The sequence below is a fragment of the Narcine bancroftii genome, chromosome 5, assembly GCF_036971445.1.
Source record: "Narcine bancroftii isolate sNarBan1 chromosome 5, sNarBan1.hap1, whole genome shotgun sequence".
Taxonomy (NCBI): Eukaryota; Metazoa; Chordata; class Chondrichthyes; order Torpediniformes; family Narcinidae; genus Narcine; species Narcine bancroftii.
In genome coordinates, this window is record NC_091473.1 from 91,550,255 (window position 1) to 91,568,376 (window position 18,122).

Sequence of the window (18,122 nt, forward strand, 5' to 3'; positions counted from 1 at the left end):
ATAGTGTTGTTTAAAAGACCGCCCAATGGTCAGAGAGAATTGGAAGAGCAAATCTGTAGAGAGATAGCAGACTGATGTAAGAAACAAAGTTGTGATTGAAGGAGATTTTAACTTTCCACATATTGACTGGGACACCCATACTGTAAAAGGGTTGAGTGGCTTGGAGTTTGTTAAATGTGTTCAGGAAAGTTTTCTAAATCAATATATAGAGGTACCAATGAGAGAGGATGCAATACTAAATCTCCTAATAGGGAACCAGAAAGGTCAGGTGACAGAAGTATGTGTTGGGGAACATTTTGGGTCCAGTGACCATAATGTCATTAGTTTCAAGTTAATTATGGAGAAGGATAGGTCTGGTCCTCGAGTTGAGATTTTAAATTCTAGAAAGTCAATTTTGTGGAAATGAGAAAGGATCTAGGAAGAGTGAATTGGGGTAAGTTGTTGTCTGGCAAGGATGTGTTCAGTAAGTGGAAGGCCTTCAAATCTGAAATTTTGAGAGTGCAGTGTTTGAATGTTTCTGTCAGGATTAAAGGCAAAGTTAACAGGCATAAGGAACCCTGGTTGACAAGGGATATTTGCGATCTGTTTAAGAGGAAGAGAGAGATGTATAGCAGGTATAGGCAACAATGAGCAAATGAGGTACTAGAAGAATATAGAAAATGTAAGAGAATACTTAAGAAGGAAATCAGGAAGGCAAAAAGAAGACATGAGGCTGCTTTGGCAGATAATGTGAAGGTAAACCCGAAGGGTTAAGAGTATGTAAGAGAAGATCAGAGTGGTTATTTATGTGTGGAACCTAACGAGATGGGGGAGATTTTGGACTTTTTTTTTACGTCAGTATTTACTCAGGAAACTGGTATAGTGTATAAGGAAGGAAGGGAAACAAGCAGTAGTGCCATGGAACATAAAGAGATTAAAAAGGAGGAGGTGCCTGCTGCAAATAAAGGTAGATAAATCCCCAGGGCCTGGCATGATATTCCCTCAGATCTTGAGGGAGGCTTATGTAGAAAATGCAAGGGCCCTGGCAAAAATATTTAAAATGTCCTTAGCCAAAGGTGAGGTGCCGGAGGATTGGAGGGTAACTCATGTTGTTCTGTTGTTTAAAAAAAGCTCCAAAAGTAAACCAGGAAATTGTAGGCCAGTGAGCCTGATGTCAGTAGTAGGTAAATTATTGGAGGGTGTTCTGAGAGATTTGGACAGTATTTGGACAGCCACGGGCTGATTAAGGATAATTAGCATGGCTTTGTGCGTGGTAGGTCATGTTTAATGGATCTTAGAAGTTACCAAGAAAGTAGATGAAGGAAAGGCTGTGGATGTTGTCTATATGGATGGACTTCAGTAAGGCCTTTGATAGGTCCCACGTGCGAGGTTAGTTCAGAAGGTTCAGTCACTAGGTATCCATGAAGAGGTTGTAAACAGTCACTAGGTATCCATTCAAAATTGGCTGAATGGGAGAAGAAAGAGTAGTAGTGGTTGAATGCTTCTCAGACTGGAAGCCTGTGATTAGTGGTGAGCCTCAGGGATTGGTGCTGGGACCATTGTTGTTTGTTGACTAGATGATAATGTGGGAAATTATATCAGCAGGTTTGCTGATTGGAGGCGTTGTGGGCAGTGAGGAAGTCTTTCAAAGCTTGCAGAGGGATCTGGACCAGGTTGAAAATGACAGATGGGAAGAAGACAAGTGTGAGGTATTGTATTTTGGAAGGACAAACCAAAGTAGGATGTACACAGTAAATGGCAGGGCACTGAGAAGTGCGGAGGGACAAAGGGATCTGGGAATATGGATACATAATTCCCTGAAAGTGGCATCATAGGTAGACAGGGTTGTAAGGAGGATTTTGGCATCTTGACCTTCATAAATCAAAGTATTGACTCTAGGAGTTGGGATGTTCAGGTGAGGTTGTAAAAGACATTGGTGAGGCCAAGTCAACAGGTTAGGACTTCATTCCTTGCAGCATAAAAGAATGAGGAGTGATTTGATAGAGGTTTACAAAATTATGAGGGGTATGGACAGACCAAATGTGAGTAGGCTCTTTTCACTTAGATTAAGAGAGATAAATCCGAGAGGACATGGCTTTAGGGTGAAAGGAGAAAGGTTTAAGGGGAACATTAGTGGGAACTTCACTCGGAGAGTGGTGAGAGTGTGGAACGAGTTGCCATCTGACATGGTAAATGTGGGCTTACTCTTGAGTTTTAAAAATAAATTGGATTATTACATGGATGGGAGAGGTATGGATGGTTATGGACTGGGTGCAGGTCAATGGGACCAGTGGAATGATGTTTTGGCACAGATTAGAAGGGCCGAATGGCCTGTTTTCTGTAGTGTTCTATGGTTTTGACTTTAAAAGAAGTTGCACGTAATATCAAAATGAACAGCAATAGTTATTATGGATATATGAAAAATGAGAGAGTGGCTCAGACATGGGTGGAACCTTTCAGGAATGAGGCTGGGGAATTTATGTCATGAAATAAGGAAGTGGCATGCGTTAAATGTTTTAATTTGCATTAGTAGAAAATGTTACAAATCTCCCAGTGACAAAAGACGGGCTACTTTCAAGTAGCATAGAAAAACTAGTAAAAATCCCAATAGCGGGAGTGTTGTTAAAACTCACAGGACTAATGGCAGACTAGTTGTCAAGATCTGATGACCTCTACCCAAGGGTTTCAAGGAAGAAGCTGTAGAGAAGTGGATACATTGGTTGATAATTTCTACTCATTGAATTCTGGGGGTATCTCATTCAAGAAGGAAGAAAGTCGACAAGTCGGGAATTGTATAGGTCAGTTAGTTTAACATCGCAGGGTGCAAGAATTAATAATTAAAGAAGAAATAGAGGAACATTTAGGAAACTAATTCAGTGTGATGAAATTAAAAATATCAAGTTGGACAATATGCTTGAATTTTTGAGGAACAATAGGGTTGCCCGGATGGAGGGAAACCTTTATCAAGGTGGAATTTCAGTAGGCATGTTTACAAGGTGCCATACAAAAAGCTGGTGTACAAATTAAGAACTCGTGCTGTTGGAGGAAGAGTGTGAGCATGGATTTAAAATTGGCTATTGTAGCTTTCGCGCTATGTGAGTGTGGAGAAGAACGACACGCACTCCAAAGCCCTCAGGTCCAGACTGGCTTATTGCCCTGGTTGTTGTGTTTATATGGGCCCCAGGCACTGGCATCAGGGTACTGAGTCATCGGAGCCCTGGCCTGGGATTGGCCAGCGTTCTTGCCACAGTCCACTGTGTTCCCGCTGTGTGGTATGTCAACCTTAGGTCCATGTGGTTGCTGCGTTCGTCAGCCATTTTGTGGGCCAGTCTGCATCTCCGTGTGCAGCACTCCCACCCCCCCTCCCGAACTGGCGATCGGGCCGTTGACTTGGGCAGTATGCCCCTGCGTCGTGGGGGAGGAGTGGAGACTGGCTGGTTACAGTCTAGATATGCTGGTTTTAGGCTGTCGAGGGTAAAGGTCTCCTCCTTACTACCGATGTCGAGGATGAAAGTGGAGTCATTGTCCCTGATGATCCTGTATGGGCCCACGTAGGGTCGTTGTAGGGGTGGCCAATGTGCGTCCCTTCCCCTGAACGCATATTGACAAGTCTTTCAGACCCTGGGGATGTTATGTTTGGGGTGATATGTGGTGGAGGTTGTTGCAGGACCAGGGACCCCAGTTTTTGCCGCAACTTCTCAAGGGCGCCCATGGGGTCTTCTGGGCATTTGTTGGGGGCCAGGAACTCTCCCAGAATGATTAAGGGTGCGCCACAGACCATCTCCGCTGTCGAGGCGTTGAAGTCTTCCTTCAGACCAGTGCGAATCCCCAGCAGGACCCAAGGCAGTTCATCCACGCAGTTAGGACCCTTGAGCTGGGTCATCAAGGCTGCTTCAGGTGCCTGTGAAACCGCTCCACCAATCTATTGGCCTTGGTGGTACACCGTGGTGTGGTGGAGTTTGTCCCGAAGAAGATAGCCAGTGCTGCCTAGAGACCAGAGGTAAATTGTGCCCCCCTGTCTGAGGATGGGTGCTCTGGGACCCCAAATCTGGATACCCATGTGTCGATGAGTGCCCAAGTGCAGATTTCTGTGGTGGTATCAGCCAGTGGGACTGCCTCAGGCCACCCTGTGAAGTGGTCAACCATGGTAAGTAGATATCGCACCCCATGGGAAACTGGTAGCGGCCCATATATATCAATATGTACGTGGCTAAATCTGTGCTGCACTAGTTCAAAATCTTTGTAGGTGCCTTTGTGTGAGTTTGCACTTTTGAGGACTGGCAGTGCATGCAGGTCTTGGACCACTTCCAGAGGCCGTGCCAGGCAAACCTGCTAGCCACCATTTTGATTGACTCTTATTGCCAGGTTGTGTTTGGCATTGAAAATCTGGCGTCTCCATGCAGCCGGGATGATGGGGTGAGGGCTGCCGGTGGAGACTTCGCACTGTAGTATCAGGTTACCTGGGCTGATGGGGATGTCCTCCACCCTGAGAGTTGCTGTATTATATGCAGGGATCTCAGGGTCTTTTTGCTGTACTTTGTTGAGGGCCACGTAGTCGACCCCATGGGACAGGGCATGGACCAACTCAATAGCAGGGCATGACAGAGCGATGGCTACCACATTCCTTCTCCCTGTGATGTGCTGTACGTATGTCCGTGGTAAATTTGGACATGTAGGATAAGTGTTTCTGCTGCCGGGCCGACCACAGGTCCCATACCTTATGAAAGGCGAAGGTCAATGGGTTGTGATCGGTGAAGACCTTAAATTACCAACCTTCCACAAACTAACAGAAATATCTTACTGCCAGGTACAGTGCCAATAGCTCCCGGTTGAAAGTGCTATATTAGAGCTTTGGGGGGGGGCGGAGGTGCCTGCTGAAAAAGACCAGGGGTTACCACTGTCCTTCAATGAGGTGTTCCAGTACGCCCCTATCACCTTCTGGACAGAGGCACCTATCTCCCACTGTCGGAGAGGTAGGTGCCTCTGGTCTAGGGTGTACCTGGAGGGTGGCATTGACCAGTGCATCTTTGGTGTTCTGAACCCCCTTGGAAGACTCATCATCCCAGTTAATGTCCTTTGACTTGCCTACCGTTAATGTGAAGAGGGGGACGCATGATGTGGGCCGCTACTGGTATGAATCTGTGGTAAAAGTTTATCATACAGGCAAATTCCTGTTGCTCCTTTACTGTACGTGGCTTGGCGATGTGCCGGACTGTCATGACTTTTTTGGGAAGGGGTGTTATCCCATGTTAGTTTATTCTGTGCCCCAGTAAATCAATAGTGCCCAGGCTGAATTGGCACTTCATGTGGTTAATGGTCAAGCTGAATTTGCTCAACCAGGTGCACAGTTGTCTCAGGTGGGCGCTGCCGTGGTCTTTGCAGCTGTGGCTGGTGATGAGGATATCATCCAAATAAATTAACCTAAATGGGAGGTCCCGGCCCACTGCCTCCATCACCTGCTGGAAAGTTTGTGCTGCATTTTTCAGCCAGAAGGGCATGCATAGGAATTTGAACAGGCCAAAGGGGGTTATAATCACGGGCTTGGGGACATCCTGGGGTGAACTGGGATTTGGTGGTAGGCCTAGATGAGGTCCACCTTGGAGAATGCCCGTGCCCCATGCAGGTTGGCGGTGAAGTCTTAGATGTGGGGCATAGGATATCTGTCAGGCATGGTGGCATCATTGAGGCAATGTAGTTGCCACATGGCTTCCACCACCCCCCCCCCCCAACTGTTTTTGGCACCATATGGAGGGTGGAGGCCCAGGGACTGTCAGAGCGATGCACAATTCCCAGCTCCTCCATTTTCTTGAACAACTCCTTTGCAATCTGACCTTTTTGGGAGGGAGCTGGCGTGTGCTGACGTGGAGTGGGGGCCCTTGGTCAGGATGTGGTGTCTTACCCCGAGCTTTGGCTCGGGCATGGAGAACTGTGGTGCCACTATTGACAGGAACTGAGCCAAGATGTGGGTGATCTCGCTGCCATAAAGCGTCAAGGTGTGGGGTGGGGTGGGGGGGCAGGTAGTTTGGCTTCCCCCAGAGATAGAGTTTGAAAAGTTCTGGCATGTACCAAGCGCTGTCCCTTGATGTCTACAAGCAGGCAATGGGCATGAAGGAAGTCGGCCCACAGGTGCAGTTGCGCCACTGCCGTGAGGGTGAAAATCCAAGTAACTGGCTGTTGCTGAACCAAAGGGGGATGGTGCAAGTACCAAACGTTCGAATAGAGGAGCTGTTGGCTGCCCTCAGTGCTGTGCCCTACTTGCTGTGCAGGTGTCAAGGCCTGTGGGGGAGCAGGAAATGCCTGCCCGACAAGGACTCCCAAACATCGAGGATGCTATCACGTGGGCCAACTGCCATATCCTTCAGCGACGGTTGACCAGGGTGTTTCCTGGAAACCTGCAAGGTGGGCGGCATCAACAGCCGTCCACACCCCATTGCTGATGATGTTAGCAGAATTGTCCTAGGGTATTAACCTGCCTCCCTGGTGGTCTTGGCTTAGCATTCGGCTGTGTGTGGGGCTTGCTGATATGGTTTTATGACAGTCCTGGTATCCTTCACTCTCCAGAGCACGTCCACCTGGGCCGCAACCCTTGGGGTGGGGGGGGGGATCACTGAATTCCTCGTCCATGAGCAAGAGTTGGATATCCTTGAGCAGTTGCTCGAGAAAAATTTGCTCGAAGAGCAGGCAAGGCTTGTGGCCTTCAGTCAAAGCGAGCATCCTGCTCATTAGGTTGAATGGGGCTCTGTCACCCAAACGGTCCATGTGCAGTAATTGGGCAGTTCGCTTGGGCCTGAAGAGTCCGAAAGTGCGGGTTAACAGCTCCTTGAGGGCCGTGTATTTGTCTTGCTCTGGAGGCTGTTGTATGAAATCTACGACCTTTTCCGCTGTGCCCTGATCAAGGGCGCTCACAACGTAGAAGTAGTGGGCGTCATCAGTGAAAACATGTCAAAGCTGGAACTGAGCCTCGTTCTCCTTGAACCACACGTGTGGCTGCGACACCCAAAAGATTGGGAGCTTGAAAGAGACCGCGTGGTCTAACTGCCAGTTGGACATGTCGGGATCACCATTGTAGCCCTCAAAATCCAAGCACACCATGCTTACTGATAGCCTCTTATTTGTTCTATTAGTTGTCCTCAATGAACTCCACCAGATGAGTTAAATACAGTAAACCCCCTCTTCTTAAGCAACCGGCAGCCTCAAGCAAATAGAAGAAAAAAATCGCAGAAAATAAATAGGTATAAAATACCTAGTTTAATATTCGTGTGCACCTTGCCATTAATTTGCCAATCATGCAACACAAAAATCTCAAGCAACCAGAATTTTCACTTATCAGGCATCTAACAAACTCAATAGGTCCCATATGTTAGCTCTATGCAATCCTATTGTTTCCTTCCATGTGTTCTGTAATATTTCCTGTATTAATTATCTCAAATTTTCCCAACCATTGCTATCAGGCTAACAGATAAGAACATAAGAAATGGGAGCAAGAGTAGGTTATCCAGCCCAATGAGATCATGGCTAACCTGATGATCAGCTCATCTCCACCTCCCTGCCTTTTCCAATATCCCTTAATTTACTGCTTCAATGGGCAGTGTATTCCAGGGATTCACCAGGCTCTGGGAAAAGCAGTTCCTCCTCATCTGTGCCCTAAATCTACTATCCTTAATCTTGAGGGTATGTCCCCTAGATCAGTAGTTTAGTTTTCTCTCTCCCCTTTCTTAAATGGTGGTTTCACATTTACTGTCCTGTACTCCACATGAATAATTTCAGAATCTACAAAACTTTGGAAAAAGTAAACCAAACTTAAATTTTCTTCAAAGCTTTGAGATGCAAATCAAGGTTCCTTTTATTGTCATATCTTTGGCTTGGCTTCGCGGACGAAGATTTATGGAGGGGGTAAAAAGTCCACGTCAGCTGCAGGCTCGTTTGTGGCTGACCAGTCCGATGCGGGACAGGCAGACACGGTTGCAGCGGTTGCAGGGGAAAATTGGTTGGTTGACACATTAAAAATGTAACATACACGGTCTACTTTTTGTGGGCTGTAAGGTAAGCAAAGAGTTGCCATGATCATTGCCCGATGTCCCTGACAACAGGAGAAAGAAAAACAAAAGAGAATCGCTTCAGAGATGTGGCGTGTCTGCGGATTTGCCTCCCATGCTCCCGCAGCCTCTGTAGCCGCACAGACTCAGTTCGATTCAAAGCTCCAGATCAAAACTTCAACACAACCAGGAAGCCTTCAGCGCCCCAGGCCCTTTGGAAGCCCTTTTTGCCCTCCGATTGATCCGTTTTTTTTTAAGAGAGTTTATTTTTTTATTTTTCACACTATAAACCATACTGACCAAAATACATACAGACATTTTTCTCTTGAATATATAGTGTCATTTTCTCCCCTTTTCCCCCTCCCTTCCCTCCCTCCCTCACCCACTTCCCATTTATTCAAAGTTCAATCTATAAGATACATTAAACCCGTTAAACAATGTCATCACTTAATAAAAATAAACAAGAAATTTTTGTCTTTTACTTTTATATACTGAGTCAATTCATTTCGTTGTCTTCTTCTGTCATTTTAGGTGGTGGAGGTCCGTGGTAGGATTTCTCTATTGTATTTCATGTATGGTTCCCATATTTGTTCGAATATTGTGATGTTATTTCTTAAATTGTATGTTATTTTTTTCTATTGGAATACATTAGATCAGTTTTAAAGCTTTTTTGTGGAACAATAGAGGGACAAGAACAGGATAGATCAAATAGTTAGTGAGCAATTCCATTTTGCCATTATCAATTTGCATTCATTTTGTTTTGTTTTGGTGATCAAGCTTAATATTATTAAAATATTTTGGCTTATCTTCTTTGATATTCAAAAAAAATTTCATTAACTTGTCATGATACTGACAAAAGATAGCCTGTCCCATGCTTCTATTGATCAGATTTTAAATGATTTATCTTTTTCAGCACGCCAATTAATTTGACGATATATAAACTGAAAAGTATTTTCTGAAATAAAATCTGACAGCCACTTATCTTTAGCTTCATAACCACTGGCATATAACTGATTTAATTAGAAGAACCGATCAATTATTCCAAGGTTGGTAGAGCTCAGAAGCCCCAAGGAAATGTAACCATATTTCAGGCCTTGCGCAGGAGGCAACCTGATGATGCTCTCAGCATTAGGATTTTAAGTGGTTCTGTGAAAGTGATGGATGTCTTGGTCCAGTTTGCATGCATTCTCATTAAAAGTTGCTCTGGTGAATGAGGGAAAGGAAATTCTACCAACTATCATTAACTGAGGGTAAAGGTGGTAGGGTGCTGGTAGCAGATTTATGCAAGAACTGCCTTATTTTCCTTCCTGGAATCTTGAATAGAGTTGATGAGGGGAGCAGAAATATCCAACTTTCTGGAAAAGGAGCAGTGATATAGATTGTTTTTTTTTAAATTACAATGTTGTCTGAGATGACTTCCATGTTTTATTTTGATTTATTTCATATAACACAGGAGAGTAAAGGATTGGGAATGGTTTGTAGCAGAGGAAACTAATTGTACTGTAATGGTTTTGAAATGTGGCCTTGTTCGATTTTTTTTACCTTGGCTAAATATGTTAAATGTTATTTTGCTTTAATGGTTTTGAAGTTTGTTTGTATTTTATATTTGAGAAATAAACTTTCAATTGAAGCATGATCTTACTATTTGGACTGGATCGATGAAAGCTAGTCGTGTTGAACAAGAACTAGCAAGCCTCAAATGAATGATCTACTCCAACTGAAGCATCACGAACACCCAACTCTTTCCATTCTCCATCTCTTCCAATCTTACCACACAAGCAGCAACCAATCCAAATATTGTCTCCCCAGAAGGAGCTGCTGAGGCTCAGCATTCTTATTTGGAAGAAAGGGATCTGTGATGATATTTATGGGATTAAAAGTTACAGGAACTGGCTGAGGTCAAATACTTTTATTTTTGTGGCACTTTCATGTTTTTATTCATAAAATCTAAAGGCTCCCAGTTAGTGAATGAGTTAGAAGGAAGACTGAGATTGAACAGTAGGAAATAAAAGATGCATGAATCTTGCAGTGTTTTTTTCTGTATTTGGGACATGTACACGCATCCAAGATGCTTCTGCACTTTCCATTTAATGAGCCTCTTTAAACGAAAGTTATTAAGTAATGAAGCTCTTTGAGGATAAAAAAAAATAAAATTCTTTTTGTTTGCACAACAATGATATAAATGCAGAATATTTGTATGAACAGGGAATGTGAGATTAAAGTCCAGGCACGTGACTGCAGGTTCAGATTACATTGGAAGCAAGTGAAGAATAGGTGATTGAGCTCCAAGAATAAGCTGCAGTACCAACCAAAATAATAATTTATTCATTAAGTAATATTTCTGTGCCAAACGATAATTTGACTGGACATATGTGAGAAAGGAGTATAATTGAAGGAAAGTGTTTGACGCATCAGATCCATTTCTTGTACTTTATGTACAAAACATGCTAAATGATAGTTCAACCCCAGTAGATGAACAGAACTGGCAAAAGTATGTTTCAGAAGGATTAGTTTCTCACTAGTAGAACTTTGTTCATGTATTTCTTGGCCCAGCCTTTGTAGGTTAATGATATAAATTGCATCAACAGGCAGTGTGTTGGAATATTATTTCCAATTTTCAACATATTCTTACCCAGGCCGTTGATTAAGAGTGGTTTGCTTGTCATTCCCATCCTATGAACTTGTAGGTCGATGAATCCACAGGCCCACATCACATGTAGTGACTGATAAGCCAAGTGGCTCATTTATTTGGGATAAAAACACAAATGCTGGAGAAATTTGGGTCTCACAGCACCCACTCCATCATTATGTTCTATACTCTTCCATTCTGCACGATGGCTCCATGTTTCCTCATCATAGAACCTTAAGGAGATCAGTGTCTTCCTGAATGTTGCTTCTTTAGTTCAAATGTTTATTGGAAGTCTCCAAAAAAACCCCCGACAATGAATTTCTGTTAAGCCCCTCCATCGGTCTCTCACTCTCCCTCATCCCTCTGTCACCCCCTTCCAGCTTCCTACCCCTTCCCTTAATTCTCCTATCAGAGAGCTTTTTGTTTTGTCCTCTTCCCCCATCGTATCAGCTTCTTTCTCTTCCACCCGCTTTCACCTATTACCTCCAGTTAGCCTCCTTTCCTCCCCCTTTCCCCATCCTCTCGCTCCATTGGTTTATTCGGGCCAGATTTGCAGCACTCCTGAAGAAGGATTCTGGCCTTGTACATTGACTGCTTATTACTTCCCATGGATACTGTGATTTCTTGAGTTTCTCTGGCACTTTTGAAGACCAAAATGCATACTGCTAAATATGGCAAATTAGTGAGATTTTCTTTATTTCAAAGTTGTCTTGTGTGAGAATACTTTTTGCTGTCACCACACAAATCATATTACTCTGTGGTTAAGCTTCCGAAAGATTGGGAGTGAGAAAGAATGATTTCTTAGCAGCATTTTGCTAGATGGACTGCTGTTGCATGCTGATAGCCTTTCAGTAAATACACTGTGACTAATATTTGACTCAAGGCATGATAATAAAGTGATCCATAGGTCCACATGCTAATTAAAAAAAAAAATTTAAAAACCACAATACATTCAATCAATAATGAATTAAGACAATGTGCTATATATACTAATCCCTCCCTCCCTCCCAAATACCCCTAAGAAAGAAGAAGAAGAAAGATTATTAATGAATGTGGACTCCATGTTTTCAAAAATAAATTATGTTTATCATGTAAATTTTAAGTTTTCTTTTCAAGAGGAATACAAAATCTCATTTCAGTATGCCATCTATGCATCGCCAAATCCATATCTGACTTCAAGTAATAGCGACACATTTCCTTGAGACTGCTAAAGCCAGTTGTAAAAATTCAATTTGGTACATAGTTAACTTTAATTTTAAACTAAACATTTTAATATTTCCTTATAAAAATAACATTAGGTCTAATGGAAATTTAACCATCAACACTTTCTCTAAGAATGCTTTAATTTGTATCCAAAATGACTTAACAAGTTGAGTGAAAAAAAAACCTATTTCTTTATGACACCTAAAACTTAATTCTAAGAAATTTAATTAAATCTTTTGAAGTTTTGAGGTGTTAAATATAGTTGATGTAAAAAAAATTATACTTATATATTTTATATTAATAATTTTAGTCATATTATCTTTACATAACATTCTCCAATGATCTATTCTACTTAAATCAATTTCCCATTTTAATCTTGATTTATGAATATCTAATTTGGGCATTTTCCTTTGAAGTCATTCATTTATACATTTTTGAAATAAATTTATTAATACTTCCTTTAGTAAGTAGCATTTCTGACTCAGATTGTCGAAGTAATCTTAAATTTATCAATTAAAAATGCTTTAACCTGATAATAACAAAAAAAAATATTATTTGGAACATTAAATTTTTCTTTCATTTAATAAAATAATCAGCTTTAAAACAATCTTCTATCATTTTAATCCCTATTTGATTCCATATCTTTTCATAATTATTAATAGTAAAAGGAAAAAGTTTATTTTGATATACAAGTGTTTTACGTGAGAGCTTGCCTTTCCCACCTATCACATAATCTATTTTATTCCATAATTCAATTAAATGTTTCAGTAGCGAAGCGATGGGTCATTATTGCCAATTAATAATTCGGTATTCCATTTAAAAATAAATTCTAGTATAGATTTTTCATCTATTTTAGTTAATTCTATATTAGCTCATGTTAAAAATTTATCTAAATCAAACATTCCATTCATAAATTTCAACTGAGTGGCTTTATAATAATTTTGAAAATGTGGAAGCTGTAAACCTCCTAATTCAAATTTCCAAGTTAATTTCTCTAAGGATACTCTTACAATTTTATCTTTCCACAAAAATTTCCTAATTATTAGGTTTAGATCCTTAAAATTTTTTTTGTGGTATATTTCAAGGAATGGATTGAAAAAGGTATTGAATCCTTAGAAAAATATTCATCTTAATGCAATTCACTCTACCTATTAAAGTTATAGATAAATCATTCCATTTATTCAAATCCTCTTTAATTTTATTAAATAATGGTAAATAATTCAACTATTATAAATTATCCAAATTTTTATCAGTTTTAATACCCAAATACTTAATTCCATTATCTGACTATTTAAATGGAACATTTTTTTTTACATTAACTCTAATCTCCCTCAATCAAAGGCATAATTTCACTTTTGTCCCAATTAGTTTTGTAACCTGATATTTCACCATATTCCTTTAATCTCATATATAATGAACACAAAGAATTTTCAGGGTCTGTTACGTAAATCAAAACATCATCCCCAAATAAATTAACCTTAAATTCATCAAAATTTATTAATTCATTTAATATTAATATCTTGTCTTATCAATTATGCTAAAAGTTCTATTGCTAAAACAAATAAAGCTCGGGACAAAGGACATCCTTGCCTAGTTGATTTAGTTAATAAAAAAGCAGAAGATATTTGGTTATTTGTCACCACTTTATCAGAAGGGTTTTTATATAAAGTTTTAAACTAACTAATAAATACTGATCCAAATCCAAATTTTTCAAACACCTTAAATAAAAAAAACTCCACTCTAAGCAATCAGACACCTTTTCAGCATCTAATAATAAAACCATTGCACATCAGATTTCTTCTGAAAAGCATGAATTAAACTAATTAGCAATATTATCTGCAGAATACAATTTTTTAACAAATCCAGTTTGATCTAAATGAATTAAATTTAGTAAATATTTAGCCAATCTATTTGCTAAAAGCTTAGCCACAATTTTATAATGAACATTTACTAATTCAGTCTTTAACAAATCTTTATCTTTCTTAGATATTACTGTTATAATAGCATTAGAAAAAGACTTCAGTAAAGGATGGACTTCCATTGCCTGTTTCAATACCTCTATTAATGGAGGCATTAACAAATCTTTAAATTTCTTTTAAAATTCAGATGTAAAATTATCTTCACCTGAAGACTTAACTTTTTGCAATGAATTAAGTGCATTAATAACTTCTTTAACTTATCCAAATCCAAATCTTCCCGATCTTGGCAATTTAAAGAAGGAAGATGAACTTCAGATTAAAAAATTATTAATCTTTTTTTCATCATTATTAGATTGAAATGTATATTAATTAGCTTAAAAATCTCTAAAAGAATCATTTATATCTTGAGGTAATTTATAGGTAATTTTTGCATTTCATTTAATAGCATTAATAGTTCTAGAAGCCTGTTCTGTTTTCGATTGCCAAGCCAACACCTTGTGAGCCCTCTCCCCCAATTCATAATATTTGTCTCATTCTCGGTATTATGTTTCCATCAAATTATAATGCATTTTCTTATTTATTAAATCTATCATTATCTTTTCAGGGTAATCTTTCTGCAAATCTATCTCTAAATTCTCTATTTCTTCAATTTATCAACTTCTTTAAGATAGTCTTTCTTAATTTTAGTAGAAAAACATTATTTGACCTCTCGAATAAGCTCTTAAAGCATCGCACAAAATAAATTTATTATCAACTGAATCAATATTAATATCTAAATATTCCTGCATTTGATTTCTCATATAATTACAAAAATCAACAATTCTTAACAATGAAGGATTAAATCTCCATCTATAATCTTTTCAGAATCTGAACATGAAATCAATAAAGATGAATAATCTGAAAAAATCCTAGCCTTATATTCTGCATGCATTACCCTTCTTTGTAATTGAACAAAAATTAAGAAAAAAAATCAATTCTAGAATAGGAATCAAATCTAAAAGATTAAAATTAATAATCCTTTTCTTTAGGATTCGATCTTCTCCTAATATCAACTAAATTCAAATCTTTCATTAATGCTAAAATTCTTCTTGCAGTTTACATTATTGATTTTTGTGATTTATCTAATAATGGATCTAAACAACAATTAAAAGCACACCAACTATCACAATTTCATATGCTTTTACAAGATTAAGAAAGGAAACCTGAATAAATTTCTCATCATCTACATTAGGGGCATAAATATTCATAAGAGTCCAAAATTCTGACTAAATTTGATAGTTTACTAAAACAAACCTTCCTGCAGAATCAATTATAATAGATTGCAATACCTCTTGTTAATTAAAATAGCAACTCCTTTTGCTTTAGAATTAAAAGATTAAGCTATAACTTGACCAACCCATTCCATTTTTAATTTTTGATGTTCTTTCTCAGTTAATTGAGTCTTGTATTTTTTTTAAAAAGCATTATCTACTCTCAATTTTTTAATATAAGCTAAAACACTCTTTCTCTTAATTGAATTATTGAGCCCATTCATATTATATAAAATTATTCACTGCCATATTATCTATCTAAAAATGCACAACCCTTGCCACCCGTCCTGGCTGGTCTCAGGTCCACAGCAGTTTCTAAAAGTAAATAACATCTCCTAAAAAAAAAAGAAATCTAGCCCCATCGTCCTGGCCACATGATGGCGCCAGGTTTTTGACGCCATACACAACCTGGTGCATCCGGCAATATGAACTACAATCAAGATGGTGGCTAGCATGTTTGTCAGCCAGTGGGCCAAGACCAGCATAAACTGCCAGTCCTCAAAAGTGCAGACTCACATGAAGGTGCCCACGCAGATTTTTGAACCAGTGCAGTGCAGGTTCAGCCACATACATATTGATATAGTGGGGCTGCTACCAGTTTTCTGTGGGGCGAGATACCTGCTGACAATGGTTGACTGCTCCATGAGGTGGCCTGAGGCAGTCCCGCTGGCTAATACCACCACAGAAACCTCGCCATGGCAGTCGGTAACACATGGGTGTCCATATTTTTGGGTCTCAGATGGGGGGGGGGCATGATTTACTTCTGGGCTCTGGGCAGTGCTGGCTATCTTCCTGGAGACACAGCTCCACCACACCACGACGTTCCACCCTCAAGCCAATGGGTTGGTGAAGCGGTATCACAGGTCCCTGAAGGCAGCCATAATGGCCCAGCTCTAGGGTTCCAACTGGGTGGACGAACTGCCATGGGTACTGTTGGAGATTCTCAGTGCACAAAGGAAGATTTCAATGCCTCAGCAGTGGAGATGGTCTACTGCACACCCCTAACCATTCTGGGGGAGTTCCTTACCCCCAACAAATGCCCGGAAGACCCTATGGCCTCCCTTAAGAACTTGTGGTGAAAACTCAGGTCACTGGTCCCACAGTAACCCCAACCACACGGCCAGACCCAATATAACATCCCCAGGGACTGAAAGATTGGTAGTATATGTTTGTGCAAAGGGGCACTCATCGTCTTCCCCTACAATGACCCTACGAGGAGCCCTACAGGGTCATCAGAGACAACTGCTCCACTTACGTCCTCGACATTGGCGGTAAAGAGGAGACCTTTACAGTTGACCACCTGAAGCTTGCATATCTGGACTGTAACCAGCTGGTCTCCACTCCTCCCCACGACACGGGCAGAGCATCCAAGTCAATGAACAACAGCCTGATCCTCGGGTCTGGAGGAGTGGGATTGAGTAGTTGCCACACGAGATGCAGACTGGCCTACAAAATGGCCGATGAACGCAGTGACTGAGTGGACCTGAGAGTTGACACTGGCCATTGTCTCAGATAACCTTGAGCATGGCGGGAAGACTGTGAACTGTGCCAGAAACACCAGCCAATCCCAGGCCGGTGCTCTGATGATGTGGAGCCCTGACGTCAGCGCCTAGGTCCCAGGTAAATGCCACGGCCACTGCAATAAACCAGTCCTCACTTCAAGGCTTTGGTGTGCATGTCGTTGTTCTCCACACCTGCGTACCGCGAACTCTACAATATATTTGTTTCTTTGCTCCTTTGGTCAGTCTCCCTCTCTTCCATGTAATGAATATTGCTTGTAGTTCCAAAGAACACCTGCTATTGTCTGTCACCTGAGCTCTCAACACTCTCCCACTCCCGACCCCAGTATTTTCATTACATTACAACACAGTACAGGCCCATTTGCCCCATGATATTGTGGCAACCTATATCTTCCCTCCAAAAAAAAATACAAAACTCTTCCTATCTTGTAACCTTCCATTTTTTACTTAATCCATGTGTCTGTCTAAGAGACTCTTAAATACCCTAATTTTTCAGCTGCCACCACCACCCCTGTCAAGGGGTACCCACAACTCTGTTTATTTATATATTCTAGCTATATATATTTTCTCTGTGTTTAGACACACCCACTCTCTCTCTCTCTCTCTCTCTCTCTCTCCTGACTTCTCCCGTAAACTTTCCTCCCTTCATTTTGTACATATATCCTCTGGTGTTTGCTATTCCTCCCTGGGAAAAAGGTGCTGGCTGTCTCCCTTATCTACGTTTCTCAGAATCTTGTATCTCTTTATTAACTCACCTCTCATCCTTCCTTGCTCCAAAGAGAAAAGCTCTGCCAACCTTGCCTCATACGACTTATTTTCCAATCCAGGCAAAATCGTGGTAAATCTCCTCTGCACCCTCTCCAAAGCTTTAACATCCTTAATGAGATGACCAGAACAGAATGCAGTACTCTTAAATGTGGTCTCACCAGAGATTTGTCGAGTAGCAGCATGACCTCTAGACTCTAGAACTCAATCCCTCAAATAATGAAGGCCAGCATCCCATCGACCTTCTTAACTATGCTATCAACCTGTATGGCAACCTTTGGAGATGTATACATTTGTACCTCAAGGTTCCTTTGTTCTTCCACACTGTTAAGTATCCAACCATTAACCCTGTACTCAGCCTTCTAGTTTGACCTTCCAAAATGCATCACCTCACACTTATCCATACTGAACTCCATCAGCCATTTTTCCACCCAACTCTACATCCTGTCTATATCGTTTTGTAACCTTCAACAACTTTCAACACTATCCACAATTCCTCCAACCTTTATATCATCCAGAAACTTACTGACCCATCCTTCCGCCTCTTCATCTAGGTAATTTATAGAAATTGCAAAGAGCAAGGATCCCAGAACAGATCCCTGTGGAACTCCATGAGTCACTGACCTCCAGGCAGAATTCTTTCCATCCACCACTACTGCTCTCTTCTTTCTATAGGCAAGGTAATTTTTAATCCACACAGCCAAGGTTTCATGGATCCCATTCCTCATGAAATTCTGAACGATTCTCTCATGGTGATATGT

At 40.7% G+C, this 18,122-nt stretch overlaps 1 protein-coding gene across 4 annotated transcripts in view; it reads left to right on the forward strand.

Annotated features, from left to right (window-relative positions):
- Nucleotides 1–18,122, forward strand: part of cachd1 (cache domain containing 1) — a 212,497-nt gene that overhangs the window by 120,804 nt on the left and 73,571 nt on the right. The window lies entirely within an intron of this gene.